The sequence below is a fragment of the Mesocricetus auratus genome, unplaced genomic scaffold (assembly GCF_017639785.1).
Source record: "Mesocricetus auratus isolate SY011 unplaced genomic scaffold, BCM_Maur_2.0 Super-Scaffold_100676, whole genome shotgun sequence".
Classification (NCBI taxonomy): Eukaryota; Metazoa; Chordata; class Mammalia; order Rodentia; family Cricetidae; genus Mesocricetus; species Mesocricetus auratus.
Window position 1 is genome coordinate 164,311,960 of NW_024429266.1, and position 20,767 is coordinate 164,332,726.

Below are 20,767 nucleotides of genomic sequence, written 5' to 3' on the forward strand. Positions count from 1 at the left end.
GAGGGAAGGTAGGATCCTCTGCTGTACTTATTGTATATGATTTCATATCACACAGCAAGATTGTAATAAATGCCTATTGAATAATTAAACAAAAGGTGATACCATTTTGGTTATGGCAGTGTTACTGAGTAGTAAGATCTCTGTTCAGAATTATGCTAAAATGTGTTTCACCATCCTCCCCTGGTGACTCCCAGGCACAGAATTTAATGAGAATTCCTTTCTTGCCTTGGTAACAACTTATTTTGCATAAGATCCTAATTAACCCATATGAGGTGGTTTAGGCCTTGGGGGGGCGCTAGGATTATTAATTTTCTTCTTATTTTCCTTCTTCATAGTCTCTTCATTTCTTGAGAAATTGTCACTGTCAAGTTTCTAACCACTGTTACCTTAAAGCTATGAGATTTTTAAAAATTTATTCTAGTAGATGCTGAAAATTGAACATAAAACGTAAATTTCTGAAATTTCCTCTTTGTAATATATGAAATCGTTTTATACGTAATGTCATTATCTTCACTGATTTTAAGATAAATAAATAATTAAATCCTTGTGTGTGTCTCAGAGGCAAAACTACTTTTTCATTAATTTATACCATTGCATTGTTGCTCGAAAGAAGAAAATACTAAATATTTGACAACAAATATTTACCTTAAGGTATTTTCTGAAGAAAATGGATTCATTGTGTGAAGCATCTTCAAGAAACAAGGAAAAGCATATGCTGCGTTTCCCCCATTCTGTTTCTCTATATCTCTTTTTCTGTCTCTCTTTGTCTATATCTGTCTGTTACCTCTATCTTTCTTTGTCTCTGTCTCTGTCTCTGTCTCTTTGTCTCTCTCTCTTTCTCTCTCTTTCTCCCCTCCCCCCTCTCTCTGCGTGTATGTTTTTGGCACATGTGTATGCAGGTGAGCTTGAAGAAGCCAGAATAACTGTGATTTTCTATCTTATTTCCTTGATGTTTGGTCTCCCATTGGACCTGGATCTAGGACAACAATCAACAAGTCTTGTGATCCTCCTGTCTCAGCCTCCGATATCTCTGAGATAACATGCACAAAAGACACACATGGCTTTTTACAAGCATGTTGTGGAATTTTTTAGTTAACTCATCATGAAACAAGTGCTTTTCCTGGTTCAGTCATCTCCTCTGCCAGTACATACAGTTTGTCTTCTTTTAAATAAAAAAACACATTTTAAGTTAAGTATATGAGATTGCATGTGGTGTGTGTGTATGTGTGTGTATGTGCCTGTATTTGTGTATGTGCATGATATCAGCACAAGTTTAGAGACCACAGGTATTGGCTCTTTTTGGAACTACAGTTATAAGAGGTACTAAACCACCTAGTATAAATTCCAGGAACTAAACTCAGGTCTTCAGAAAGAGCAATAAGAATTCTTAACCATTAAGCAATCTCTTCAGTTCCTGAATTTTATTATGAGACATTATGAGGCCCCATATGCACCAACTTTGTCGTTTTAAACATTAGGGTCAATTCTAATTGATTTGTCTTTCCTATAAAATATTGCTTTGATGTCACATCAATGTTGGTAGATTGGGTCTTTATCACAATTAGTAGTTTATTGAATTCATGTTTATTGTTAGCATCACGTATTCTGTTTAGTCTTATTCCAAACATGTTGATAGAGACAGTTGTTTGCATGGATGTGCTTATATATTTCTCAAGTTCTTTATGGTTTGTATTACTTTACATTTAATTGTGAGGAAAATAATTCAGAATAATGTGGAGCTTCCTAGTACAATTAGCACTAAAAGAGAAAAGTTACTAAGTGAATACTAGATTGCATTATTAATATGTATTTTGAATGAGATTCCATAATACCACTAATGTATTTTTTATTACTTAAATATCATTATACAGTTTTAAATATATCTTTTAATTTTTATTAATAACACATTTTGAGACAGCTATACATCTAATAGTCCTATGGGAACACATAAAAGAAATGGGAATCTTTGGAATTTTCAAGTTGACCTTCAAAGTTCCGTCTACATATTAGGAATTATGTTTAAGAAGCAAAGTGTTTTTCTTCTTTTCAAGAATAGACTATATAAAGACTGAGAATTGATTCAGACTGTAGTGAAAATGCTAGCATTAGATCTCTTGGGAACTGGAAAGATACAGCAAAAGGATGCTGAAGAGGGCTTTGCATGTTGTGGCTATTGTTTTTATTTTCCAATTACTAACTAGAGACTTGTGTATACTTACTACATAGGAATTTATACTTACTACATCGGGAAATTAAACTCTAAGAAGAAGGCTACAATCCATCCTTAGTGACTTCTTAAGAGTTGAAAAATTTCAACTTCAGGAAATGTGTGGTTGCAGTCACTCATCTTTTGCATAGCAAGATAAAGTGAAACTCGAGTTAGTCTTTACCTGGACTATCTTAGCTTTCATAACAAGGGAGAATACCTTTCACAGTGCTTTCCATGATTTTGACATCTCAAGTCAGATGATATGAGGAGAACTTATTAGATTTACAGCCAACCATTGCAAATGAGAGATATGTGAGCACTTTTACATTGTCTAAATAGTAATGAATTTATTCACTTATTTCTGCACCTGTGTTGGCTAGATAGGAAAATACTACAGAACCAGAGGTAAGGCACGCTGTGGGAAGTCCAGATTCACTTTTTTTATTTTGATTCCTTATGGATACAACCATATTCTTTAGATCACATGCATTTCATACTAAGTAGATGAGTTAGAACTGGCTGGCTGCTATTTGACCCATAGGTGCCAAAATGGGCTATGGTGTATCAGTAGCAAGGAACTGTAGGAGATTCAGGAGTTTTGAGAAGTGGGGATGGAGTTTATCCAGTGCAACAGTTATTCTGGAAAAGATTTTGTTGATTCTAAATGCTCTGTGGGAGAAATAAAAGAAGAGAATGATTTTTTTCTCACTTCCTTTCTTTCCAGTTACAGACTTGGCTAAAAATTAGGAAGGAGAGCATTTTAAATTAGACCGAAATTCACTGCTGTACCATGGCATCAGGCTTCTGGAATAATGAGATAACTGTATAGAGACGGGGAATGAGAATTTTACAAAATAATTTGGAAAGGTATGCTTGTAGACCCAGCAGGCAATGGTTGTAGGATCATGTGTCACTAGTGACAGTTGAACTGGGTATTTCTAAAGGCTTCCTATTTTATTATGGAAGAGTTAGGTCCCTATGTTTATTTTATTTTCTAGCTAATTTTGTAGGTTAATGCATTGAAATTAAGAATCCAGAGACAAATATACTGTACAGTACCTTGAAAGTTAATGAGACCACTTCTTGTTGGGCACTTTTAATGTACTCACAGGTGAGATGGTTAATAGAGTACAGTTACTTAGGGTTCCTCTAAACTACAGAGATTTCAAAATTTCTATGCTGTGGCTGGTAACGGATGCTTGCTGTTAACTGAGAGGCCAACAGTACCCATTGACCACAGGGTCTTGCTCTGGTCTCTGCCTAGTGAAAACTTAGGGTAGTTAAATTTCGTATTTCACTATGTGCTCTCCTTTAGAGCAAGCCACTTAGGAGAATTAGGAGAGACTGTGACATTCTTTAAAATTGACTTTTTAAAATATACCTTTACTTTATTCAAAATATAGGCATATCATTTCCTTCCTTCTATTTCCTCCTTCCAACCACTCCCATGTCCCTCTTTCACTTTTTAAGTTCATGGCCTATTTTCTTTGATTGATATTATTATTGTTGTTGCTATTGTTGTTATAACTAAGGCTGAACTTGATGGTAGAAGACAGACAGAGACCTTATCTCTTTGGTGGAAGATGCTAAAGAGCCTGTGGGCATGTTTTAAATGCTCCAGACTCTGAAGATCCAGGTGTACTTCTCCAGTCTAATAAAAACAACTCATATTTTCGCCTGAGTATAATTTTAAGGATTTGGGCAGGAATGGGGAAAATACTTTTCCACATCCCCAAATGCCACCTCCAAATTTGGGCAAGTCATTTCACCTTGATTTCAATTTCCCCTGTAAAACAACTGCAAATGCATGCACTTTGTTGTATGACAGGCTTTAAATGAGATGGGCAGTGAGGAGCATGCAGTGGCTCATAGAATTCATCATGAATAAGTAACCATAGAAACTATGTAAACTAGATATGCAACAATTCATTTTACAATTAATTATCAAAAGGCTCATTTGTAATCTTACGTAGAAAAATAATTACCCAAAGCCTTCTGCTAGGACTATTCTTAGGGTTAACCCTTAACCTACATCCAGAGATTCTCATAAGAGAAAATGCATGGGTTTGCATAGTGAGAGTCATCATTTGTAGGGCTGTAGGTAAACTGCCAACAATTTGTAATCGGGAATGGACACTGGCATTAATAGAGAGCTGAGAATGCTGACATTTTCATGTTAAGCTGGGGAAATCAGGAAATGTGTGATATGGTTATCTCAAAAATAGCTTCAGAGAAGTTGCAAAGAGGGGAATGGAAAATCAAAGCGGGCATTGATAAATATGAGCAGGAGGACTGTATGCTGGGAAAGCACTGTCATTTTTCCATTTAATATGTGTGCTGTGTCTGAAGCACTCTTATGAAAAGTCATCTTTTATGTTGAGAGAAGATCATGTTTTTGTGCCATTCCTACTTGGTAGTCATATTGCCAGCTATTAAAAGCCACATTGTAATAAAACAGTGTTTTGATACATGCCGGCAGTGAAGTCATGTGAATAGATGTTTCCCACGACTTATTAGAGATTCTTCTTTTCCTGAATAGCACATATGAATGATGCTACTAGTGTTACAAATACAAACCTTTTTTTTAAGAATTAAGCCATTTACATGGTCACTATTTACTTTATTGTTGTATTACTGTTGTGACAAAAATAACATGACTTTACACAAGCACAAATAGCAATGATAGAAAATAGAGGGATAATTTTTTATTTAAAACTTCTGAAAGTTTACATTCATTGGTGTGGTGCTTTAACTTTTATTGCTGTCTTGTTATTTGTCATTGGTCTGGACCCTGTTGTTTTCTACAAATCTTGACTGTAGTGGCAGATACCTACATAGGTTTTGTTTACACTAATCTGTATTATTGTGTAATTCTATGTTATGTTTTCACGAATCACAGAACTTTCTTTGAAGAGTTAGATTTGTAAATAAAGGTATATACTTTTAAATCAATCAACCTATCTATCTATCTATCATCTAGTGTGTGAGGTGAGGGTTATGGGTGGACATGTCATGGAACATTTAATGGTCAGGGGACAAGTTGTGACAGTTGATTCTTTCGTAGTATGTGGGTTCCATGGAACAAACTCAGGTCATTAGATTGACAGTGAATACTCATTTTTCCATAATGAGCCATCTTGTTATCCCATTTATATATATTTAACAGAAAAATCAATTTCTAATTAATAAATATCAAGCCTTATTTTATTAAACATTTATCTTTATATATTAAACTTTGTTCAAGAAGGAAATCTTTTCTTAACAAGGTAATGTATTTTGATTCTGTGAAAATAAAATGAATAGACATCCTCTGCCCTCAGGTATTTATGCAGTAAGTTACAACATATTCTTCACTGTGAAGAAGCCTAAAGCAAAGATAATTTGATGTCTCATAACGAGGAATTCTATGAAGTCATTTGAATCAAAGTGAAGATGTTATCACAAGATCTGGAAGTTTCTATGTACATAACTCAAAGCAGTGGTCCACACATGTTATAATAAAAAAGTTTTAACTGTAACCCTGAAAACAGCAGTTTGACGTCTAGTCACTCTCAACAATACTCATTTCATCCAACAGCCGCCTCCCCCCACATATACAGTCATTTAACCATCTAACTGCTATGATGACAGGTCATTTTGGGCAGGCGTATGGAAGTAAAAATTACCAAGTTCTTCCTTTTATTGAAGCTCAGTCTCATTATTGTACAGGGAGATGGGAGGTCAATAAAGAAATAATAAAGCTTCAAATCAAATGGCAACATTTCTTAGTAAAGACATTTATTTGTTTTAGTTGGAAGATGATGTGTGACTTTCCCTGGAAAGATGGGAACAAATACCCCTTCATTCCTTATAAGGCAGTGAATACAGACCTAACTACTCATTCCACTGAGTCAAGCTTTGCAAATCAGAGTATATTTGCATTACTTACAGAGTTAAGGCCAAGGGCAGAGTTAACAGGATCACGGGTGACACTACACCAGCTCTGTCACTGGAGACCACTCTCCTCTGAGTGATAATTTGCAGAAGCTGCAGCCCTGGGTCCCTCTGTAGGACTTGCAGGTGGCTTCAAAATTTGGAGAGACTGCACGACCCTAGCAGCTGTTTACTGGCTTTCATAACCTATTATGAGAATGTGTCATGTGAATCTTGCTTCCTTCCTGAGCTGGTAAGCATTCTTTCTTCCTAAAGGGAGCGATTCGGTTCAATTTGGATGAAATTGCAGCCCATCAGATGGTTCAGGAAAACTTCTTGAATGTGGTGCTTTCAGAGCATGAATCAGAAACAGGGACAACTCTATGAGTATCTGAAACAGAGCTGTCCCAGTGAGAGAAACAACTGATGCTTAGAACCCAGGGAAACCGGGGAGTTTGGGCACTTAACACTGATTCAGGAACAGTGGTAAAAGGGAAAATTAATTTCCTTGTGAAATCAATGTACACTTTTCAGTCTCATTTTCATTGCTAAGTGTGTCATAAAAGAACTTTTAAGTGTAAGATTCATGACCATTTTACCACATCCTCTCAAAGTACTTTGTCTATCTCAGACCACAAGAAGGTTCCTCATCCAAATACTCGAACCAATATGGCTTAGCCTAGCTGTTCTTCTTCCCTCATAAATACTTAAGCTCTTTAATTCTGCAGCCATAATTGTCACTCCCAGGTGTAATCATTTTCCTCTTGGCCTCTGCATTATCTCCTTTAATCTTATTCATTACCTCGTTTCTAAAGACTTTTATTGCTTTACAATTAAGTCTCATCAATATTTGCTTGAAGCTGAGTTTAACATATCTACAGTTTTCTTTCCCTGTCCTCCTTTCTTGTGTAAGGACCAAAGTAAAAATGTCATGAAATGATGAGCACCATGAATGATGGTATCACAATCATGATTTATCATGTTCTTTCACATATGAAAAACACATGTGGGCATTAGCTACTTTTCTTATTGCAGTGCATAAATGCCTGACATAACAAAAGATGGGTTTATTTTGTCTCAGGGTTTCAGGGGATTTCCATTGACCTAGAAGGAGAGCTTTGGTGGCACGGATATGTCAGTTTGTGTTGAACAGAGTTTGCAGCATCTGGTCCCACTGATGTGGCTAACTAAGGAGTAGAGAATTTAAGCTAGACAGTGAAGTAGATATAACTTTGTAGAACCTCCATTGGTGACCCACTTCCCCTAGTTAGGCACCATTCCCAGGTCCTCTGAAACTTATCAGCCCAGAATCGCCATCTGGGGTGCAGGTGTTCACCCATGGAAGAGCTTTCACATTATAGTCAGAAAAATATCTTCTATAAATGCTTCTCATTTTCAAATTAGAATATTCCTGCCTTTATTTAAATCAGAACCAGTAGATGGGCAGCATGCATTCAACAAATTTAGCTGCTACATTGATATGTTCCTTTTCTACTTCAGTCTTAAATTTTTCTACTCTGTGCATAGAGAGTACATTCTGAAATACAGATCTAACTAACCACATTAGCATTTTGCTTAAAATGTAATCAGCTTCAATTTCTCCTTGGGTAAAGGTAAGTTCCAAACTCACCACCAACACAATTAAGGAACTGTTTCCAGTAACTTGTTGACTTGACTCTGAACAAATTACCTTCTACGCTACAAATTCCTCATTTATAGATGTTACCCCATCCTTATATTCTTCCTGGTCTTCTGAAGATAAACCTTCTACCTGCACCTAGCCATGGAATGGATTAACTACCTTTTTTTCTTATTAGTTAATAGGTCTTTCCATCCTTCAGTATCTCAGATCATTAAATACTTCCTGAGACTCCCCTCCTCCTGGGTAGGTTGCTGAAAATAGATCAAGACAAAAACAAGATTTCTTTTAATTCTGAAACACCCCCTCCCCATGTGTCTCTCTGTCTCTGTCTCTCTCTCTCCCTCTCTCAGTGATATATGAAATCTTAGTGTTTCAATTTAAAATTATTTTTCTAAGAGAAACCATGCGAAAATTAGGGCATTCAAAATCATTAAGCTGACTAAAGGTATCTTTGGTTAAGCAGGATAAATATGACTAATATTCAGATTATTTAAATGAGGAAAGAATTGTATTTCAAGGTTATTAACTCATGGCATTCAAGATCCAAATGTTGCAGTTTTCTGCTGTGTTCATTGTTTGGTTCATTGTTTTTACTCCAGCAAGATGGAAGCTGATGACTTGAAGCCTGTATCTTCTTTTCATTACAATCAGTGCATAGCTTTTGAGAATTCTAATTTAATGCACAAGATTTAAAATGAATATTTTGACTATTGCAAGTATCATTCATGTCAGCCATATACAATTGGGACTTCTCCACAACATACAAGCTTGTTTGTTGAAATCAATAAATAAATCTCTCTGACTCATCTGTGTTATCTTTTACCCACCTTGTAATATGCAAGAATTGTTATTGACACTTTCCCCCTCTTTTCTTCATAATTTACTGTGACTGTGGTGGTATCTTAATTTCTCATTCTAGTGGACTTTATGACATATCCTCAACAATATCATAATGGAAGAAGCAACATTTCCCTTTTGTAACAAAGCGAATTAGGCAAGTCATTCTCTTAGTATGGATAACTGTTATTCTCAGGATTGTAGCTTCTATTCCTAGTATGGTACTTAATTCTTATGATAGCCTATGGGCTAATATTAGTCTACCTATTTACTAATAATGAAACTTCCCCTCTTAGGGAGTGCATAATGACTGTTTAAATTCACACAGCTGCTTAATGGTAAGCTCTTCATCATTCTGAGTGTCATTATCTAGTTATCATGTTAACATTTTATTAAAGCATTTTCTATGTGAAAATTGCTTATTTAAAACTCTTAATTCCTGATAAGACCTCCACTGTCATGTTGAGAAAAACAAATTAATAACTTTAAAGACAGAACAAATATTCTACTAGTTTTTCTGTTTTATATGGATGCTTTTTATTTCCCATGATAAATTTTCTTCTTTTTATTAATTGATATCAGTTAAAAGATTTTGTCTAAGTTTTGCTCCACTTTATGAAAAAATTCCCATAGTGTTTTAATTATTATATAAAGTATACAACCATCTTAATTGTAGCAAAATATCTCTATTTTAGTACAAAGCAAGGCAGCTGAATATTTTCAAGATATCACTGGCAGACTCCATGAGTAAACTCATGTTTCCAAGTGTTGCCTTTTCTTGATAGTCTGCTTTATCACATATTCATGAGCATATTGAATGGAGAATTTAATAAATTTTCTAATATTATACAGTGAGAAATATTTATTTCCTGAGATTGAATTAAAGTCATTGCTATGATTCCAAAGAGCAGTTATTTGAAGAAAAAAGTGTGTTTACAAAAATAATCTTGAGGGCCAGTGAGATGGCCAGTGGGTAAAGGCACTTGCTCTACTCTGAAGAGAAGTAGAGAATTGGATCCCAAATATTTGTTCTTTCACTTCAATACATGTAGCATGGCATGAAAGTACCTACCCATACACATGTACATGCAAAATACAGAAATGTAAAATTTTCAAAAATATATAGACTAGACGGTCCTTGAAAGAACAGAAATGGAAACTCATCAAATATAAATATAATGCACTGGCAAACAGACTAATTATCTAATAACTGTAAAAATATCCTAAATGAAATAAAATACAAATGAGACTTTCACATTTTTGTGCTCACACGGTTACTTGAGTGTGTATTCTATTTCAGATTATTTGCTAAGCATTTCATATTTCTTCTTTTTAATTCCTAAAACACATTTAACAGGTAGAAATTCAGAATCTGAGGGTTTTTTTTTTTTTTTGGTTTTTCGAGACAGGGTTTCTCTGTATTGTTTTGGAGCCTGTCCTGGAACTCACTCGGTAGACCAGGCTTGGTCTCAAACTCACAGTGATCCACCTGCCTCTGCCTCCCGAGTGCTGGGATTAAAGGCGTGCGCCACCACCGCCCGGCAAATCTGAGGGTTTTTAAAGCCATGTTTGAAACATAAATAATGGATTGATCAGTAGTGGCACATGCTTTTAATCCCAAGCCACATGCTTTTAATCTGGGAGGCAGAGACAGAATGACTGAGGTCAAGACTCCCCTGCTCTACAGGTGAAAGCCTGGGCTACATGGAGAAACCATGTCTTAAAAGAATAAAATCAAAATAATGATACTAGTAACTAATAATAAGAACAGGAGACAGAATTAGGTTAAAGACCTGTTGGATTCTAAGTCTGAATCATTAGTTCGTGCTCTTTGAAAATAATTTAAACTAAATGCGTAGAGTTATTATTGGTTTTATACTTGTGTTACATATTCAAATGCTCTGCCACCAAAAATCAACCTAACTCATATTTAACTTTTCATTATGCTAAATGAAATAATATAGATGATAAATACATATTAGAGATAATCTACGATTATACTGACTTCCGTCCATGTACCACGACTTTAAAGTACCCACAGGTACACGCATACATGCATGCATATATAAATGTAAAATATTAAATTATATATATGTATATATCAAAAGTTCTTGACTCCATCTTGGCTACTAATGACTGTGGTAGTTAAATTATCAAGTTGTAAAATCTCTCCTTCACAGACTGTGTGAGGAGCAAAGGATCAGGAAGGGTTACAAAATGAGCATCATCCCTGTAGCTCCATGTCTTCGTTCACTATGCTTTCTTAAGTGACAACAGCAAGAATTGAAATCCAAAATAAACCTCATGATGAAGGTTTTTTGTGTGCTAATCTGGAAAATAACATTATGGCATTTGGGCATTGAGGTTAAGAGTATGGCCTGTGGGCCAGATAGTCAGGATACACTTTCAGAATATTCCTTTATCAGCTGGTTGAAACAGCTTCTCTGAGGTCATGTGATCACTTATGAAAATTTCACATATTCATAGTACCTTTCTTATTGCATAATTATTAGTAAATTAAATTAATTACTTATGAAGCTCTTGTAATAATATCAGACTCATGATATATGCCACAAATTCTGTATTATTAAATATAAGACAGTTTATACCACACTAAATGCAGATGGATCTTAATATTTGTACACATTCTTAAGAACTGAAGAATATTATTAGATAGACTGTTAAGTTAGTCCGTGTCATACAATTGAATAGTGTTCCTGTAAGTAAATAGATCTTGGGATCATAATGAATTCTGATGCACAATATAAGTGTAGAAATTTATAATTTATAGAAGAAAATACTCAGGAGTGAGAAAGTAGGTCTCCCATGATGAAGCTACAGTCTACTCTGTTGTGTCTGTCTGTAGACATATGATTTGGAGTATCTAATTTTGTTCTTGGCAGAAGGAAACAACATCGTGTCTGCTGTATTTTCTTATTCTCAGCTATATTGCATTTGTTTCCTTTTGTTTCTTTAATTTTTTCACAACCCTAAATTGCTTTTATTTTCAAATTATCATATTGTATTTATAACTTATTTCGCTTTCCTTTTGCTGGGAAATATGCTTCCAAGGTTCCATTTAGAACTTATTTATGTTAGGAATCCAAAGGTTAGAAATACTTGTTTTATTTAAGTTTTTTCCTACAAGTTCACTTATTCAACTTTTCCCTTATATTCCCAGTTTCTACTGTCATCTTTGGCATGACATTGGACTTAAGGTCATAGAAAATTAACTCAGAAATACTGTTGAAAGCTTGTGTGATATTTCTTAACCACATTGCATAAATGCTTTGCTTTCCTCTGCAAACGTGTTCCTTTGTGCAATGAGCACTGTGTTGATCATGGCTTACCGAGTGCACATCCACGAATGCAATGTAAATATAAAGCTCAGAGCTTGAGCATGTATGTCTCATTGTGCTAGGCAGAGGCATGGACTGTGTGGATATGTGTGTGTGTGTTGGGAGGAAGTGGGGAAACCCTAACTGCTTCCTCAGCTGCTGACTGAAAGTCTTGTTCCATTTCAAGAAGACATAAAGCACTCTTCAACATATGCTGAATACTTTATTCATTGGCTCTATGGAAATTAGTCTAGGAAGCAAATTAAAAATTACAGACTCTCCCTCCAACCCCCCAAAAGAATAACTTTTCTTAATGTCTATGTATTCCACTATTGCCTTCTCTGATTTTAACCACTTAGATATTCTCTTTGAATATAACTCTCCTTAGGACTTGTGTAACACTGCATTGAATTTACTTATTAATACACACTGATTCTTCTCCCCAACCCCCACTGTGTTAAGTGGCAGTGGATCTGGGAGCTGTCATGTTTGAAAAATACCAGAAAGCCATGAGTTAATTCTGTACCTGTCAGGAGATACTGTGTGAGATCCCAGGGGGGATTTTCACTATGTCGCAGTCCCTCAAGTGTCCTTTAGTTCCTTTCAAAGCAGTGACCCATGACTAGGAGACCTTGTTGTAACATATGGTGACACCTGTCAGCAGGTTTCATGATTGACATAAAGTTAACCTTTTTTTGCCTTTGATTCTGTGCTTTTTAGTATTTCCCATGAAATTAAAAAGAAGAAATTATATTTGGAAATTTATGAAACTTAAAGTATCCTGGTAGATTTGGTGTACTAGTTTTATGAAAGGCAGTCTTTAGTACAGACAATGATATTCATCAAGCATGGTAGTTTGTGAGTATTCTAATGGATACATGAAAATCTTGCAAAGGAGGTAATGTTTTCATATCTGAATGTGATATATCAATATTAGAACAAAGCAAGAAAGTATTTTTACATTTTTGTTTTATATTTTCCTGAGAAAGGTTCTCATGCAAATCAGGCTGGCCTTGAACATCCTCCATAGCCAAGGCTGGGCTTGATTTTCTGATTCCCATCCCCCCCACCTTCATCGTGCTGAGATTACAGGTTTGCTGTGCTATGTAAAGCTTTAAAAATGTATTATTTTGAGTCTTACAGAAAAATGATCCAGGAGGTTTGAGGGCCGCATACTGATTAGTACTGAACTTTCAATGCTTTCCAGAAACAGAGAACAGCATCTGACTTTTCTTTCTAGTGCTTACATCTTAGTATCATTGTAGGAGAAATGAAAGGGTGATTTATAAGACCACACATTTACAACAACTGCAAAAATGAGAAAGATGTATGACATGTTTAAATCCCAGATACTTTTAATGATAAAAGAGACAACATCAAGCTGGGCGGTGGTGGCACACGCCTTTAATCCCAGCACTCGAGAGGCAGAGGCAGGGGATGTCTGTGAGTTCAAGGCCGGGCTGGGCCGACAGCCTCCAAAACAATACAGAGAAATCCTGTCTCGTAAAACCAAAAAAAAAAAAAAAAAAAAAAAGAGACAACATCCTTGTATTCTCAGCTTCTCACTTCAGTGTGATAATTTTTAACCAAATGACTTATCAAAGGAGACAGGAACTAAGTCCTCACGTTCCTGAGTTGATTTTAAATCTTTTTGCTTATCTCTTTATATATCAGTAGTGTCCAAAAATATTTATTTGAATTGGGAAAGGGGTTATTTTCCTTAGCTAGTCTCTTCTTAAATTATATGTCTCTTAGCTTCTGGGAATTCTGATATCCAAAAACAATGCACAGTAAGATGAATGTAGTTGTCTTTTTCTCTTTTTCTTTCACCAGTTCCGTGACTGAATGCTGTTGTTCTCTGATCTGAGCTGGCTGTTCTGACTCGTGAAGTAATCAATTTTTCCTGGCGTTTCTTAAATGGTCTTTATTATTCAGTGAATTCCCTGGGGAAGTCTGAACATTTGTCCTTGTTCCGTGGCTTTAGAAATTGATGGCCACTGTTCTCAAAGGATGGTGGCTTTGTGGTGACTGAAGGAGTAAGGCAGAAAGAAAGCTAAGTTAAAACACTGGAGGCCAGGGGAGATAACACCAGGGACAGTGAGGGAGGTGGACAGCCATTGTTAGAAAATCTGAAGTAGGAACTGTGGACTTAAAGCCTGTTTGGTTTTGATTAATAGAAGCTATAAAAACGAAATGCTGAGCCAGGGGAAAATAAAATTACACTTGAGAAGTTATGTGAAAATGTGTTAATGCCTTTAACTTGCCAAGCTCTTTCCCCCTTCAAGTCTGAGTGTAAAATTGCTGCAAGAAAAAGCAGATTTTAAAATGCAATCTTTTTTTAACTACTGATTATGGTTATGTGTGGGGTAAAACCTGATTTTTACCAGTCAAAATGTAAAAGAAAGAAAAACAGATTAAAAATATGTCTGTGAGAATGCTACATTGTATCTGCATTTTGGAATAAGGCCCTTTAATACATTTGCTAACATAAAACACATTTTAAAATGTTCTTGGTAGACTGAAGACATTTACTTGAACACCAGGAATTGTGATGACAGCTGTGTGAATGACTTTCGCTGGAGAGATAATATACAGACTTATATTCTCCTGAAAAAAAAAATGGAACTCAGTACACAAAGTAACCATTGCAGGTAGCCCAACATGGGTAAATTAATGGGTTTTAATGGGTGTTACTTGTAGGAGTATGCGTGAGAGGTTGCTAACAGGAGCAGGGCTGATATGAATGCATCTACATAATGAAAGTCCACCCCAACACATTGAAGACTCACCGTGGCTGATTTTCTGGAACCCTCTGCATGCCTAACAGACAGTTTAACAGATCCTTGACATTGCCTCTCAGCATCTGGACTACTCAGTCTCCTCTGAAGCAGTTGCTTAGCGCTTCTGTGAAGCTGGGATGAACCTTTGAGAATCTTCCAAGTTTCCTCCCTCTCAGGTACTTCTTGGGTCTCAGCAGACACCTTAATTCTTCCAGTGGGAATATTACAATTTGGAGAAAAAAGTCATACTACAAGAATTTTGTGTTTGAAAAATAGACATGGAGTTCAGGTGTTTTCAGGAGCCTGATGCTGACATGGCTAGTATTAGTTATGTTTCAATTTGTGTCTCCCAAAAGCCAACGAGTTAAAGTCTTAGTTCCCAGTCTACAACTCTTAAGAGGTAATAGAATCTGTACGCAATGGGGTCTGATGGGAGGGTATCAACTCTTGGAATAGATTGCAGCACTGCCTTCTTAGTCTCTGCTCCAACGTTCATGATGTAAACAGTTTCACCGTAGGCTGCTAGATACTGTCATCCAATGCCTTCACCAGAGGCAGCAAACTAAACCACCTAATTTTAATCATGAACTTCTGCGTCTGTATGCTAACTAAACATTTTTGTTCTATAAGTGGCTTACCTCACTTATTTGATTATAGTTATTATATTTAGATTCAAAGATCTAATTTTTAAAATAAGAAACTATGTTTAAAAAGTCTTTATTTTTAATTCTTTGAGAATTTCACTCCATGTTTTTGTCCACATTCATTCTCCTCATCCAACTCTCCCCAGAGGCAGGTTTCCCCAGTTCCTTAGCCATTCAGTTTTATGTTCTGCTTTATTTCTCAAACATATAGATTCCAATTTGTGCTGCCCACATATTATTGAACCTGTGGCCTTCCACTGGATTATGGTTGAAGTAATGGGAACCACAACCCTTAAAGAAAACTGACTCATTCTTCAAACAGCTATCATTTTCCAGTATCTTCTTGCCTAAAGGTGGGTCTTCATACCCAACTCCCCTTTCTTTGCAGGAATTTTGTCTGGCTTGATATTTTCCAGTTCTTATGCGTGTTGTTACAGTCACTATAGCTCCTCTACTGTTTCGCGAAAACATTGCTTCCTTGTAGTCATCTGTCACCTCTGGCTCTTATAGTCTTTCTGACTCTCTTCCATAATGTTTCTTGGGAGGATGGAGTGTTATTTATTTCCATTGAAGTCTGAGAATTCTTCAGTCTTATTTCCTGGACCTTTAACAGCTGTGGGTCTCTGTACGAATCACCATTTACTGCAAACAGATGCTTGTCTGATGAGTGTTGAGAGATATACAATATATGGATATAATGATAAGTTAATTAAGACTTTGTTTAATACTATGTTCGCTTAGCAGAGTAATAGCAGTTAATTCCTCTCAGGTCTCATTACAATATTAGGCATAGGTTCTTGGATCCATGTATGTACTTAATGTAGGTTGGGCCATAATACCATTGCAACAGTAGGCAAGTCTAGCCAGGTAGATCATTACTTTAGCTTTCTCACAGTTGGATATGATTGAGAATTACCATTTTCCCCTTTTGGTAATATGCGTAGCAATTTCCAGAGTTATGTAACCTAGACAGAAGAGATGACACTTTTAGGTGAGTTCCACCTGAATATATCCATGTTTTATGTTTTGAGTAAATGGTATGTTCATCTATGGGGTTTTACTGTAAAGTTATGGCATATAACCTAGATCGACGGCAATCACCTATAATGTTTGATGGTCTTGGTCACATCACAGGTCAGCAAATACAAAACTGTTACTCCATTCCTGGCACCAGTGTTTTTCCTTGTTAGCCTGTGGTATCTTGTAGTATTACAGGATAATAAATAGCATTTTAACTAATTTAAATATGTGTACATATATATATATATTATGAAGGTTCTATCTGAGTTAAGAAATTTTGTGGCAAATTGTTTTATTAATGACAGCAAAAGTAGGACCCAGGATATTTGCAATGTAACGATTATTGTTCAATAATTGTTGAGTGTGGAATTTCCCATCTTTCAGTTTGAGAACCCTTGCAGCTGTGTTAGATTATTTAATTTTCCTGGTAATTGTGCAGTATTTCATAATTTTTCCTCTTTCAAGTGCTGACGCTCTCCAGGTGGCTGAGGAGGCTGGGAGTTCACATGGTTTCCAGAACACAGTAGGAAAGAGGCTTCGTGTGCACACTGGGTCTGACCTCAAGTTTCTTGCATGCCTTCTCTACTGTGTTCTGCCTTTAGCATTTATTGTTAATGCTGAATTTTCAGTCACAGCCCTATTGTGATTTCTTGTAAATGATGAAGCAAATTTATAGTTTGGTTCTCCTGTTATACCAGGGCCCAGACATCCCCTCTACCAGAGGATGACATGCAGGCACTGCTAGGCCAACTTGAGTCCCAGCCATATCCTTTATTAAACTTATAAAATGACCAGAGATAGTAGGGTTTTTAATGTTAGTATCCAGATATTTTTATGTGAAATTGTTATATACTGTTGTGTGTATGTTGCTGTACATAATTTGGGTAGATTACTGGCACTCAACCAAAAGGCTTTACAGAACAGAGACAGGCAAGAAAAAAAATGCCAGTTGATAGATTTGTCACTCACATTGGAGCTGCTCATTCATCTTTAGTCTGCTGGGCTACCTTATAGAATTTGGAGAAATACAGACTCCACAATCAAATCCCCTCCCCCTCTCCCTCCCTGGCTCCTTTCCCTGATGAGTATGGAGCTATATGACCTAGGTAGTGGCACTCAAGCTCTCTACCTAAGACCTCAGCATCTCTTGATCTGTGTCTTATGTGCACTTGTCTATTACTTGCGTTGTTCTTTTACCTGTTGTTGAAGTGATATAATTAAATATGTCATTATTTTAATGATACTTGTTTACATCTTCTACTCTGAATTTTTTCTGTGTGTACTTTAGATACACTTTGCTGGCTATTTACATGTTTGTAAACATTATATGTTTATCATGGGTTGGAATTTTTATTGTTATAAAATGACCACTGTGTCTATCACAATAGCATCTGTTTCAATTAAAGTCCATTTCCTCAAATGTTAGAGTGGTATTTTTCCAAGAGTGTCTTTCTCTCAGCTCATAAATATGATTGCCTCTAATTTTCATTTCTAGAAGACCTGATGCCAGGAAGTGATGTTTAGTTGTCCTGACAGTTTCTACTTATTCTAGAAGTCTTTAATCTACTTGAACTTGTATGACTGTTGTTATGGTAGGTGTAATATCTGGAATTTTTGCTATTTTGTCCTGAATGAGTGTATGTGATTCTTTACTTATCTTGTCATTATATTTTTTAGGGGAAGTGTTCAATAGATATTTCCCAGCATATAATCTTATTTTTTATATTTCTTTTTCTGTTGGTCACAGTTTTTTAAAGGAGTCCTAAGCATCTCCTTCCTGGAATCAGTCATTGGCCATAAGGCCATTCTTTCTTTCCTTGTCCCCATGTATGTATATATACATGCATTTATATATTTTAAGATGACTAAAAATGAGGCAGCTTATTCGATGAATGACTATGTTTTTCACACATTTGTGCTCTTGCATATTAACTTCTCTCATCATTTCATTCCACAAGTATTGCTGTTCAACTGTGATGCACTGTTTCCTACATAATGGGAAAATATTGGTGAAATATTTATGCCTCCATGAAACCTATGGACTCTCACTGAAAGCAGAAAGAAAGTGAATAAGTAATTCAATAAAAGTTTTCAGTGTTTTGTTCATAATTAAGTAGAGTTGAGTGGGAAGTGTGGGGAAGGTGCCTTGTTATTAGAGAAGGCAACGCTCTCTATGATGACATTAGCCTGAGAGTCAAATAATGAGAATGTAGCAGACATGGGAATGAATTATTCACTCATGTTCACTTATTTTTTATGGAATGCAAATAATTCATAGTAAGTGTGCAGAGAGGGTCTCACAGGACATTAACCTACTACATACTTAAGTTTGTGAAAATACACCACCATATTGTGTGGGTAACACTTGTTCATTAAGAATCCTATCTGACCTTTTCAGTGATGCTGTGTCATCCTAACAGAGTGTAGGTCCCCAAACTAGTGACCAAAACTGCAAACCATCTAAACTCAAATATGAAATATGCATTCCTCTGAGACTCCTCTATGACAAGGACAAGGGAGCATTAAGAGAACAAGTAAATATTTCAATTTTCATGGCTCTGTATGACATTTGGGAAAATGACAGTGACTAGAAAAAAATATTCACAGGACAACTCTGATGCACTGGAAAGAAATCAGGATAGTAATGCTCTTTATTTTCTTTTTTCTAATTTTAGTAGATCTTGAGACATTACTTAGGCCTCTTCAATTTTGCCATAAATTTAAATTGGGCTGAGGTAATCTTACATAATGTCTAAGCTGGGTGACCTGGATTGTATTTAGATGATTACATGCTGTGGAAAAGGAAAACTAAAATCTTCTGAGTAGTGTGCTCATTTACAAGTCCACTGGAAATAGTTAAGAATATTAAGTGCACAACATCACAGAATCAGTTCTGTCCTTCTTCAGTTAATCAAATAAAATACTGAGATTTTTTTTGGTATTTACGAGACAGGGTTTCTCTGTATTGTTTTGGAGGCTGTCGGTGCAGCCCGGCCTCGGACTCACAGAGATCTGCCTGCCTCTGCCTCCCCAGTGCTGGGATTAAAGGTGTGCGCCACCCCTGCCCGGCGATATTTTTTTTTATTCTTGGTAATATTTCCAGAGTAAACTGAGGTGCCCTATTAATGGTTGCCTTCTAAAAGTAGTTTTACCTTTTGGAAATAAGTGGTTGCTTGCAAGCATGATTGAAATAGTAACTAGAATGATGATGGATGGATCACAATTTCACATTTTATGTTATATGATGGAGCAAATCAAAACTGGAATTGCAAGCCAACCATTTTGATGAGGAGACGGGTTTGAAAAGCGACAATCTTCACAGAGGCAGCTTTGTAGCTGAGAGCCTATACCTTTTTTTCTGACAATACTCTTGGCACTTAAAAGTAGGATCACCAGTGAAAAGCCAGTGTATAGTTTTAGACTGCAATTGAGCAATTGAGTACAAAATTCAATATACTGAATTCAAATGGTGATCAATGGGATAAAGGGGGCTAGAGTCGGTAATGGTTTCTACTTATACTTAGTAGTATTTTATAGGAATTTCAAAAGTGAAAATTCACACGTCTCCATTGTCACAAACCCTCTTTCCACCAGACTGGCTTCTCATTGGCTAGTTCTGTCTTAAATATTTTCCCATGACTACGTATATATAGTTCTATAAGGTCTTAATTAACCATGAATCTCAGGCTGGTGCATTATCTCCTGCTGGGATCACATGACAACTCTCTGCTCTTGACTACATTTCTCAGAATCCTCCTTGACTCCTAGTCCCACTTAACTTGCTTCATTATTGGCCAACAGTGACTTATTTATCAACCAATAGAACAAACATATACACAGAAGGACTTCCCCCATCACTCCATATGTTATGGAGGAAAAATGGATTACTTTGCAGCTGTCAACTTCAGATAAATGATTTGCATATTACCTCTGCTTACTCTTCTATACTACCTCTGCCTACTCATCTATAAAATTGGGAAAATAATTCTGCCTACTCATTTATAAAATTGGGAAAATAATTCTGCCTACTCATTTATAAAATTGGGAAAATAATATGTTTTAAAAGATGGGCTGAAAAACTCCAGTTCTCCATTAATAAAATCTTTATTCAACAATTATTACTTATCCTGGAAGTGATTAAACATAAGAAATCGAGGATTCCCTTGTTTGTATTGTCACTGCTAAGTTGGGTATGTACACAGACACTTGAAATAGAACAGAGAAAGATGAGGATCTTTCTAACCTTATGAACTTCAGTTTGTGTATTTAATTATTCATCAACTAGATTTTAAAAGAAAGTACTTAATTAACTGAATCCTACTTACCAATATGAACTTCAAATTCTCTTTAAAGAGAAAGATTTTGCTTTTTATGGTAATGCATAA

At 35.9% G+C, this 20,767-nt stretch overlaps 1 protein-coding gene across 5 annotated transcripts in view; it reads left to right on the forward strand.

The window, feature by feature from the left end:
* Window positions 1-20,767, forward strand: part of Chl1 (cell adhesion molecule L1 like) — a 191,325-nt gene that overhangs the window by 60,561 nt on the left and 109,997 nt on the right. Inside the window, exon 3 of one of the 5 annotated variants that reach the window (XM_040739359.1) lies at window positions 15,574-15,715. The exons of the other annotated variants lie outside the window; for them this stretch is intronic. The gene's annotated coding sequence lies outside the window, so the exon portion shown is untranslated. The remainder of the gene's footprint in view (window positions 1-15,573; window positions 15,716-20,767) is intronic. 5 annotated transcript variants of the gene reach the window in all.